The sequence below is a fragment of the Plectropomus leopardus genome, chromosome 5 (genome assembly GCF_026936395.1).
Source record: "Plectropomus leopardus strain MGB_pleo_1.0 chromosome 5, ASM2693639v1, whole genome shotgun sequence".
Classification (NCBI taxonomy): Eukaryota; Metazoa; Chordata; class Actinopteri; order Perciformes; family Serranidae; genus Plectropomus; species Plectropomus leopardus.
In genome coordinates, this window is record NC_142180.1 from 3,104,387 (window position 1) to 3,116,609 (window position 12,223).

Consider the following 12,223-nt stretch of genomic DNA (forward strand, 5'->3'; position numbering starts at 1 on the left):
GTAGTCAGTAATTAAATGAGAATATTATTTTTATCAGAAAGTGAACACATTCCGTCTGTCCCACTGCAACTAGTATTTAACAAATGATAAGTATTTTATTAAGTATTTTGAGTCTTGCATATACTGTAAAGCTTTAAATAGAAGTCTAGTCCCAATTAAACGCCCGGTCCGTTTTTCTAGCCAGATGTGGAGATACATTTTGACAAATTAAGGCTTGTCTCAGTTAGAAGCTCAGTCTGGTTGCCATGCAGTTCATTTTTAAAGCAGTTCTTTGGATGTTAAAACCAGGTTGTTGACTACCCGCTTGAAATGATCTTAGTCTGCTGCTTAGATCGTGCAAACAACATTTGAACATGTTTAAACTTTTGTCATTATGGATATACTACTCACAATGTTAGCTTGGTAAATTTCTCCACAATTCAGTCATTCAAGTAATACTGGCAGAGTAAAGAAGAGAGTTGAAAAAAAGAGAGCAATAGATAAAGAAGACTATTTTTAATAAAGCTAAGGAAAAATGTCCAGTGAAATATATTCATAATTATCATAATTGCTTTTTCAAATTATTTTACATAATTATTATAATTTTAATGCTTTTTTCAGGTCATTTATTGCTTAGTTTGTTTTGTTTTACTTTCTGACTTTTTGTTTGTTTTTTTTAATATGGCAGATTTTCAGGTAATTTTCTTGTACTTTTCACAAATTTCTTGCTAACTCTTTTGTTACTCATTACCTCCCTTCCATGTTTTTGAAAATAACAATAATAATAAATCAAGCCAATATGCCCATGTTTCAAAGAATTAAATACATAATTTGATTGTATTTCAATATTTGCTGAGCAACAGTTTTGTGTGAAAGGAATAAAAAGCCTGTCCCATATATAGCCTGTTGTGTTGAATTATTTAAGCAAATAGTAGCCGTGGCTATTAACTGAAGTTCTACAGTATATTAGATCCCATCATTTCTGGTAGCATGAGCCAGTTTAATTCCTCATACTTTGAGTTTACTGTTTTGTGAAACTATTTTTTTTCACCTATAAAGACCAACACTCATTGTTGTACCACTCTTAATTTTTGTCCATTCTCTGACATTTTGACATTTGTTCTGTTCTACCACATTTCAGCAAATCACATGAAAATGTTTTTATTACAACATCTCTAACTTCCAACTCCACCAAAGCCTTTTGATCTTAAAGTGGCTGCATTATTCTTTCATCTGCTCTGCCTCCGTCCATCTCTGTGCCTCCATCTTTATTTTATTACCCTTCCACCGGACTGAACGTGTCAGAGCTATCTTTGACTTCACTTCCTATGCAGACTTCATGTTTTTCTGAAATGCCACTCTCCGTTCGGCATGCCCTCTTCCTTCCTGCCTCATTTTTCCCCCCTCTCTTGGCATCTCCCACACGCCTTTTCTCACATTGTCATCGACTTCTCACTCTCGTTCGCTCTCTCTCTGTAGGCTGTGTCGCTAAAATGTCTTGCTCTCTCTGCGTTTGGTTTGTGCCACTCTGTTTTCTCTCCCTCTCTGGGGCGAGTCCTCCCTGTATGCTAATAATTTTCCTGTGCTGAGAATGGAAGCTGCTTAACCATTCACATCGGGCCTCGATACGTGCACGCGTGCAACAATCACACTTGTGTGCACAGGCGTATTCCTTTGCCTGTGAAGTGTGTATCCCTGCCATCCTGCAGCAAAGTAGCACAGCCTCACCTCTTCTCATCCTGCGCAGCTTTGTTTTATTTGTCTCTTTATTATACTTTTATTTAATTTCTTTATTTACCAGAAGCAAACAGAAAACAGAAAAAATAACACATTGGATATTGTAGTAATTGCTTACTTTGTCAAACTGCAACTTTGTACTTTTATTGTCCTCTTCCACTCATACATAATAGTTTTTTAGGTGTTCTTACAGGTAGCCACTGGCTTTTTTTCCCTTTTAGCACAAAATTAAACCCAACCTCAAAAACCACTGGGAGTCCGTCGTTCATTACATGTGTCGGCTTTTGATTATTTTTTTAACAAACTTGCACTATTGTGTTGTGATAATTATTATGAGACTTTTCAATTCAACCTGCAATTACCCATACTTGACACCTCCCATGTTTGGAGAGCCATATGCCAGCCTGACCCAATCTTATTGTGTCTCCAGAGGAGGCTTTTGTAATTTCACCAACTCTCAAAGTAATTATTCAGAAAACAACAACAGTGATCAGTCTTGTCTTGATTTGACAGATGGGCAACGCTGCACATTAGACAGCTTAACTTTTATAAAGACAATACACTGTATTTTCCATTGAGGGGAGCATTACTAAATATTTAAATATAGTTGTATGGCTTTGGAGAGACTTTATCAAGTCTTTCAAAAAAAGAAAAAGAAAACTGGTCTGAAAATGACCTTGATGATGTCATCATCATGCCCCCCCCACGCATACACACGTGCACACACCTTTTATTTAAAAAGCCATTATAAAGAAAGCATATAATTCTGCCTCGCTTGTTTTCAGTTTAATCATTCTTTTGTTAATTTGTCAAGTAGTTTGATAGTTCCTTCAGTCTGCCTGTTCTTATTTACTGATATTTCTGTGTCATTGCATTCTGGAGCAAAACACTTGACAATATCGCAGCAGTCAGGGCCTGATCATTTTTTAACATTTTCTTAATTACTGACTATTATATATTCACTCCACAAGGCTGAAACGGCTTGAGTAACAGTTTAATCACATGCACACCCACACACAGAGGAGCCGTCCTCTCTCCCCTCTCCCTCACCCGCTCCCTCACCCACTCCCTCACTGCTTTCAACCCGGCAGAAGGAGGTAATCTATACCAGCTTGTCCTAACAGGCAAATCTGTTAGGGCAGCGACACAAATTAACACATGTTTGTGTTTGTGCAGAACAAGAAATATGAACAGCGGTTCATTTCATTTTTGAAGTTGACAGCGTAATTTGATTTGCACTAGGAGGAGAGAGGGAGGGGAGAGAGGGGAGAGAGGGGAGATCTGATGGACAAGGAAGCAGAGATGGTAGACAAACGAAAGTGATGGATGGATGAATGAATTGATGCATGAATAGATGGAAAAAGAGAGAGTTGTGTTTAAACACTGAGCTGTTGCTATATATTTGTTCTTGAAATATTAGCTGTTAACTTGCAGCGAGGAGGGGAGGCGTGCAGCGTTTACCATAAAATATTTACAGTAATAGACACCTCTGACTTACAGCCTGTCACATGCTATGTTAACCAGCACCTGCTGTGTGTGTTTGTGATGCAGCAGCCGGCGTGTGGAATGACTAACACAGCATTGATTTAGCTGGAGTTTGATCTTTTCTATCTTTACATATTCTGTAGTGTTACTCCTGATGAGTTGCTCATTAGCACTCAGCACACTGACGCCAGTTTATTTCTTTGCCCACTGTCAGCTGCACAGATTATAATGACAGAGTTTGAATGATGAGGATCTGATACAGTAGCTTTAATAAATACCCTCAGCACACACACACACACACACACACACACACACACACACACCCACACACACACACACACACACAAAAAAAAAAACTCACACACACACACACACACACACACACACACACACACATGCACGCTTCTACCACTCTGTGTAGGTGTGTGCTGAGGCCTTATCTCTGTCTCTCTCTTTCTCTGGTTGTATTATTTAAATGGACATTTAACTTCTGTGCCGTCAGTTTACTTACTGAAGATAAGCAGCGCCTTTCAAATGCAAATGCAGACACAAACACTTGCACATACACACATGCACATCGTCTCTGTAACTGCATTAGTTTGTGGATTACAAAGATAAAATGACTCAGACATTTCACTTTTTTGGTTTTGTATTTATGTTCTTTAAACACATTCATGGGAGAGGCTTTGAGAATTTTAGATTGTCCTTTGTCCATGTAAAGGCAGTGTTTATCTGTCTTGGGTCAGAGGTTTGTGGTGATTTGTCTTCTTTCCTGTTGTACTTAGGATTTGTACCTCCAAGATTTTTTTCCTACTTGCAGATACTTTATTTGATATGGCAACCTTTTTTTTTTTTTTTTTAAATCACACTTGCAAATTTACATGGCCAGAAAACACAGAGCAGCAGTGGCATTCATCTGGAAGTGTGTTTCTGGGATCTCTTCAGTATTCAATGTGATATTTTAGCTGTGTTTTGGTCTCCATAACTTGTAAGTGAAATATCTGACTCTTCTGCACTAATCAATATTTTAATATTAACAGTGGATCAAATGAGCATGCATGATGTGAAACAGGATGCCCACAGTATATATTTGTGGTCAATGTTGTTTGTTTATTTACTGATACACCTGCCAGTGGGTTTGAGTCAGCTCATTAGGAAATATCACGGGTTTGGACAGAGCAGGTCAAAATGTGGCAAAGCAGCGATCTGAGTAAGTTATAAACTTACAGAAACATTGCATGCAATATAGACTGTGCATTAACAAGTACACCTTCTACCTTCTCTTCCACATTCTCTCTCTGTCTCTGTCTCTCTATCTCTCTGCGTGTGAATGTTTTCATTTTGTAAAAAGTGTGACTTACCCTGCTTCTCATCACCCTGTCTGGGCTTGTGGGATTATTACATTGAAGTTGCAGATTGTTTCACATCTATGGTTGATTACATTTGTGGGCTATTATTACATTGGTCGGTGTTACAGGAGTGATCTTTCCGAGCCTTTAAATGTGTCCAAGACCCTGGGAGGAGGATCAGAGCTTGCCTTGTACTGTGGAGGAATAGAAGGTCACTTGTATGTTGTGAAGCCTGGCCTTGTAGGGCTCTTAAAAACGAACACCGTGATTTTAAAAAGCATTCTGATATGTGCAACAAGGTTAAAATTTGAGTAATATGTAACTATCTGTTGAATTGAGGAAGGAGGTGAGCAGCTGCATTTTGGATGGTTTATAAGCGCTGTAATAAGGATTTGTTCAGGCCGGTGAAGAGAGAATTACAGTAGTCTAAGTGTGAGGAGATGAATGCATTTATTAGCATCTCCATTTTGTTTCTTGATACAACAGATCTAAGTCTGGCTATTTTCCTGAGTTGACAAAAGCATGATCAGGTCTTAATGTCAGTATCGAAACTCATGGAAAGATCAGATATTAAGCCAAGATAATGCAGACTAGACTGACAGAAGATGATAGGGTAGCAAGGCTCTGCTTGATTGTTGACTGGAGGTTCCCAGAGGTAATAACTAAAACTACTGTTTTATCTGCATTTAGCTGCAGAAAATTTTTCGCCATCCAGATGCTTATAACGATTAAAATGTTTTCCAATATAGACAGTTTGTGGAGCTCATCAGGTTCAAATGGAAAATACAACTGGATGTCATCGCGTTTAAAATGATAAGAGATGTTGCTGAACTCACTGATTATCTTTCCAAGAGACAACATGTACAGCGCACTGAATTTTTTCCAACATTTGCCTGGTTTGCCTCTCGGGATGGTGTGGGCAAACTCATCGTACACTTGTGCAGTGGTGCCAAACAGCAGATAGAGAAAGGTAGCAACTTACTGGTGAACACAGTGAAGCAATGAGCAGCTAAGGAGCCTGATTTATTTGTTTTTCTAAGGAGCTGGTGAAGAGCAAAATCAGAGGAGAAAAAAAAGAAGAATACTGGACTGACTTATGTCGAGTAGCTCGAAATAAGAATCCAAACTGTGCTGTTTTTGCTCCATGATCACTGGATGTGTAAGAATAGTTCTTTATTGTCACATGTATATTGCAAAGACGCAACTGTCTGCTAACATTACCACAGTATCCTTGTTGTGTTTTCACCTTGCTCTGCTGCTCCAAGTTGACAGAAAATTGAATTACATCAACTTTACGAAGGATTAACTGACAACCTTTGCGGACTTTCTCTCAAGCAATTACTTACTACTATTCTTCCCAGTCAATTTCTTACTCCTCCTCTTGGCAAGGCACACAAGAACCTTATACAGTCAAGTATAAAAGCACAGCACTAGTTATTTGTGTTACAATATGTCACTGTGAGTGATCTTTGGCATACTGTAGTGTACTGTAACATCACTAAACATATGTGTAGCAAGCAAATAAGCAAAACTCGCTCCAGGTGGACGCACAATGTGCTGGTCAAAGTGCCAGGTACAAGTTACAAGGACAAATAAAGCCATTAACTGACCATAAAAGTAAATCAAATCCATTAAAATAATAAAACAAATAATAAAAATAAAACTCATAAAAGAATAAACCGGTGAAAGACACAAAGACATCAGAACTGATAAACAATGTTGAAACATAAACGAATAAACCAGTAAAAGTATAAACACACACAAGTTAAGTTAAAACCAATGCAATGAAATACAATTCAATTTATTTAAATTTAAATTTAAAACATAATAATAATAAAATAAAATAATAGTTAAAATATTCTTCAACTTAACTTTAAAAGATGATACTGTTGGGGCAATTCTAATATAATATTGTGTGCATTATCTATATATGTATATACACACACACACACACACACACACATATATATATATATATATATACATATATATATTTTTTTAATATAATACACCCTACACTGGAACTCCACTTTTTAGGTGTCGGCATGCAAACACGGCATACCTGAAAGTGAGAGTTTGCTCTGCATTTGTCCCCAGTGCTGTCTAAATAAAGGTTGAATGAGTGAATATCCTGTAGCTCCATATTCATTATTTCCAGTGAGGAATGCTTTGTGCCTCATCAGCATATTCCCCAGCTGGTTGCCCTCGGCGTGCCGTTGTCTCTGGGGTTGTTGCGTGGAGGGAGCAGATATAGATGGAGCGCTGCTGAGGCACTGTAAATATTTGGAGCTGCTGTTGCACCATTTGTTTTAAGGAGATAAGCAGCAACTGTAGGGCAGGGACGAGAGGAGGAGTGTACTGTGGATGATGGTTACTATGTGATCATATAGTCTTTTTATGTTTAACATCATATGTGATCCAACCATTGTGACTCTGGAAATTTCCTGTAGTTGAACTATGTTTTCATACTATTATTTAATACATTAGTTTACTCAAAACTAGGGTTTTAACAGTTCACAAAGTTCAGTTTGATGATAATAATTATAATTATAATTATAATAATAATAATTATTATTATTATTATTAGTATTAATTAATAAGAAAAAATAATAATATTATGAAGTCTAGATACCGCCGTGGGGCCGGGGCATTATTCATTCCTATGAGAGCTGCTCAATAGAGTGGTGAAGTAGTAAGTCCTAAAATGTGGAAGTCCGTTAGGCTTTTAGCACGTCAGGTTCCCTCGTTTTTAAGTCTCTGGGTTTTTTGAATGGGTTTTCGGTAAAATGCTTTAAATAAGGTCTGTGGTAAACACAGGCTAAAGATATTTGGACATATTTTTCTACAACATAAAATATCTCTGCTTAAACCTGAGTTTTCAACTTTTAAGGTTTGACTCGTCTTAAAAAAAGGCGGTTGCTAACAAATGGCAAAATGGGACTAGTGTTTGTCAGGAACGTGAGATGTCGTCACAGCGGACACTGAAACTCAATAACTAGTCTGCCTTTACAGCTTTACAGAGTCAACTTGTAGACTTATCTGTTTATAATATTTTTCGATTGTGTTTTAACATGTTTCTACAGTGTTTGTAGTTGTGACGTTAAACTTGCGTGACCGCAATGTAGTTCATGTATAGCCTAACAATAGCTTTTTGCCTCTGACAATTTTTTATTTACGCTTCAAAACACACAAAAATTGTGTTCATCTGTGAATATTATCATGCTAAACAAAACGTGTAAGTCTCATCAACTTACGTTCATCAGAGAGCTTATTTTTCGCCAAAAAAAAGTTTCCATTGCAGTTTTGCGAAATAGGGCTTGGTAAAAGAGTTGTTGCAATAGATGGGCATTTTTATTTTAAATATTTTTTAAATTGTTCCCATTAAGCATATTCTGTATTAGAAATTTAAAGTTGCGTAATTTGAAGGTCAATGGAAACCTCCCTGTAGTTATTTTTCAGGCACCGCAGGCATCTGTTTTTAGCAGCAAAGCTCTAAAAAAAACACTGTGCACTACCTGCTCAGCAGCAAACAGCAGACAGACACAAATAAAGACCAGCAACTATTTCCCTTAGGAGTTGGTAGAGACCAAAAACAGAGCTAAGAGAGAATATTGGACTTAAATTCACAAGGTGGCCAAAAACAGGATTCCAAATAAATGGGTGTTATCTCAGTGCTGCTGGATATGTACATAAGCAACTTAAAGTGTGATGATCAATGTTGTTTCTAAACACAAAATCAGTTATGCAGATTTAAGTAATTTGAGATCACAAACTTGTAATCAGAGAATTTAATTCTGTGTATGCCAAAAAAATGAAAATAAAATTATTCCTGATACCTGAGCCCCTCTACATATGAGATCTGACCAGTGTCTGTTTCAACATCAAATTCATTATGTATTGTGTTTATTATTTTTTCATCTTAATTCAGTTTGTTCATCTCATCTCATTCAAGTTTGTTTTCATTTGTGCTGTTTCAAAATAAAATTTCACCCTACCAGAGTTATGATATGTACCTGGGAATACATGAAAGAAAATTCATTACAAACTGCCATAACACTCGGGGGGAATATTTATACGTGATAGAATCATATTTAATAGACAGAATTTGAATGAAAATCTGTGGGCAGCTCAACACTGCCACATCAGTGTGTCTTCAGGGACCAAAACAGGAAAAATATACAGGAAAAATATCAAAAATATCCATAAATCATTCATCATTTGGAACACACAAGAGCTGGCCGCCACAGTTTTGTTTTTTGTTTTTTTTTCCAGTCAGTCTCTCTTTCTCTTGTTCCCACTACCTCTCTCTCTTCCAGTCTCACTGTCCTGTCCTCTGTGAGCTTGTTTGTCTCGTTACATTGTCAAATTCTTCACTTTATCTCCCTCTCTAACTTCTCCTTTATTTTGCTTTCCATTTCACCGACTGTAATAAACCACATCTGCTGCTACAGTTTACCTCCTTCTCTGATGGTATTCCCACTTCCTTTTTTATTTCTGCTCTTCTTTCTTATTCCGTCAGTCTTGACATAAAGAGCCAAAAGGACAGATAGTGAAAGAGAGAGAGAACAGAGAGAGGATTATGGTATACAGACCATGACTGTGAAAAATAGATGTGTGCAGAGAAAGAGAAAAAAAATCCCATCTTTCTCTCCGTCTAGCGTTCTCTCTCTGGTTCGACAGAGATAGTGGGGATAAAAGCTGGATTCCTGGATCAGGGTTCACCCTAATATTGTCATCCCGGGGAGCTTAGAGGCCGAGCGGCCGTATCGCAGTCTCGCTGATCACGGACGTCAGCTTTTAGCCAAACCTTACACATAGACATGTATGATCTATCCGACGCGGGGGAGGAAAATGGAGCGTGTCGGGCTTCATAGGAGCTGAAAGGCTGATAAAACTCAACATTGACAGCACGTCGCCAAAGACTCCAGCATCGTAAGCTCACTGTGAAGGCCATGCAGCACACAGGAAACTCAAGAGGCATGGTGAGATATTTATTTCTCTGTTTCGAGCTCGATCTTATCAAAGTTGAGAGTGAACTTTATTTTTTATTTTTTTTGGGGGGGGGGTTGTTTAAACTTCTTGTTAAGTGGTTTTATTATTACTAGAAAAAAATCATACTGCAGAAGGTTATGTTGAATAATTGATTTATTTTTCACTATTTATCTCTCAAAGACAAACTACTGCAAGGGCTCAAAAGCCTAAATGTGCTATGCACTTTATCAATTCCTTTTTAGACATTGCTTCACAAATTAGTTTGCTTTTTTTCTCTTTTCTGTCTTCATAGAGTAAAATGTCATTAATAAAACAAATGAAAAGTTGAGTAAATGTCATCAACAAGTCAAAACTTAAGTGCTTTGTGGCAGTTTTAACATGACATAATCTTCCCATTCAAATGCATCAACAAATCAAATAAATTTGTGTTTCTTTCAGTTCACATTGTACGGTATGTCTATATAAATCATTTCCCCATAGAACAACATGTTGAATTATATAAGAAAGCATATGAAGGTGGATGAGAGTCACAAGCCAAGTCAATGAATATAAAACTTGTTGGCATTGTAAGTAATGGTGTAATACAACTTTATGTTTCAGCAAGGCTGTGGTTAATGTGTGGTTAGGTTTAGGCTCAAAAAGCTTTGGGATATGGCCTGTTTGTCTTAAAATGCCAGGTTTTAGGGGTGTAGTCTCGGCTGGAAAAGCAGCTATGTTTCAGTTAAAGTTGCTTTTTGTGATACTATAGAAAGTGGAAAAATACCCACGTTTGGGATCTTAAAAAACCACAGGAAACAAAGTGATGAATCACTAAAATTGGTTTTGTTGTTTGCTAGTCTCGAATCATGGTTGCAGCTCAGCATCAGGTGACACCCCCTTCCCATCCCCATCCCCTACACCGCCCAATTACATGTTACACATCACTCCACTCATCTAAAAATTAACTCAAAACCGTTCTTTTGAAAAAGCCAACAATACCTGTCTCCCACTGCCTCTCCAAATCTGAACTCTTTTATCCTCTATATTTTGTTTTTGTTTTATGTTCTTTGTATTTGCATTTGTTCTTCTGAATCATGTTAACGTCTTTTAGTATTTTGTAATCTTTATTTTGTATTTGGTTGTTTTTTTGTCGTTGTTTTTTGCATTTCATGTGTCTCTGAGTACTTAGAAAAGCACTACATAAGTCCCATCTTTTGCTATTATTGTTTTAGAAACATTTTACATTAGACTTGCAAATGTAACATATGCATGGTTTGCAGAAACGCCTGCATTTTGTTTTGGTGACTGGTCTTCACAAGCCTTCAGGAGGAAAAAAGTAAGGAAAAAAGTAATTGGAGCAAGGTAATGACAAGGGTAGTTGCACCAGTTCTGACATATTTCTGCTGTCGAAGAAAATATCTTTCAGCTTCAGTTTTGTGGCTGGTTCAGATATGTTTTCTTCACAGTGCAGTGGAGACGGAAGTCCACAGCAAAGGTGTAAAACAAGGTTTATATATTCTAGATGCTAAGGTTAGGCTAAAACAGTGGGTTGTGGGCTGAGCTAATCAAGAAATGACTGGCAACAAGAATGAATAAAGCCTAATTTCCACTGTTCAAAAAATCCACTATCACCCACTATTATGTGGATTTTTCAATGCAATGGGAAAGTGTAATATTGGCATTTACACCCAAGTTTAATGACTGCGGTAGACACAGGTATTTATTGGCTGCGGCTCTGATCAACATCGATGTAAACACAGCATTTAGGTGAACTTGCTAAATTCAGCTCCTTAACTAGCGAGATGCAATGACACGCCTCCACTAATTACCCTCCGTCTCCTCCCAAGCAGCTAAAATATTGATCAAAATAAGTGAAAAAATAAGAGATATATAAAGAGTAATCACTGTAAAGCTTTCACAGACCGCTGTTCTTGCTGCTGTCTACCGTTCAGACAGACACACCAAAACAATCCACAAACACACACAGAAAGGCATACTTTCTTGTTGCATAGCTGTGTGCACAGCTCTGATTTTCTGGCAGTAGAAATGCAGTCTATCACCTTTTTTTAGCAGGTTAACCTGTGTTTGAAAAACCCACATGCACGCACTAATTTTGTTGGGAAAGGTTGTAAGTCACTCTTGGTTCCCTCATCGATTTAACACCTCAAAGACTATATTCCTGAATGAGCAGCTAAAACAAGTGCACAAAGTGGTCTGTTGCTCAATGTTAAACAGTTTGTAAGTTAATCAGAAGAGCAGGAGGGATGATATTACATTAAGATAAAACTAAAATATAAAACATATTCTTCTCTACTAACATCCACATTACTATGTCTATGTCTGCAGTATCAGATAGGTTTATTTGCCGTTATCAGCTTGTTTTGCCTCATCACACTGCACTCTTGGATACCTGCTTAGGATGACACCCATTATGGTTATTATAACTATGAAACAATGGCAGTATAGAATGTCGAGGAAGCATTATGAGTTGGCAATGGTGCCAAAAAACAGAACAAAACATAAAAAAAAAAAAAAGGAGGCAATTGAAACAACACACATGCATATCAGAGGTTCAGGTACAGTGCCTCCCATGAATGGGCTGTTAGTGTGAGTGTCAGCAGTAGCTGGATGACTCCATGCATGTAGGCAGTATCTTATCATCTGGGGCAGCTTTACTACCACATCTACTCACTGTTAAGAAG

At 37.5% G+C, this 12,223-nt stretch overlaps 1 protein-coding gene across 1 annotated transcript in view; it reads left to right on the plus strand.

Moving 5' to 3' along the window:
* nlgn1 (neuroligin 1) overlaps positions 1 to 12,223 on the plus strand; it is a 463,421-nt gene that overhangs the window by 421,469 nt on the left and 29,729 nt on the right. The window lies entirely within an intron of this gene.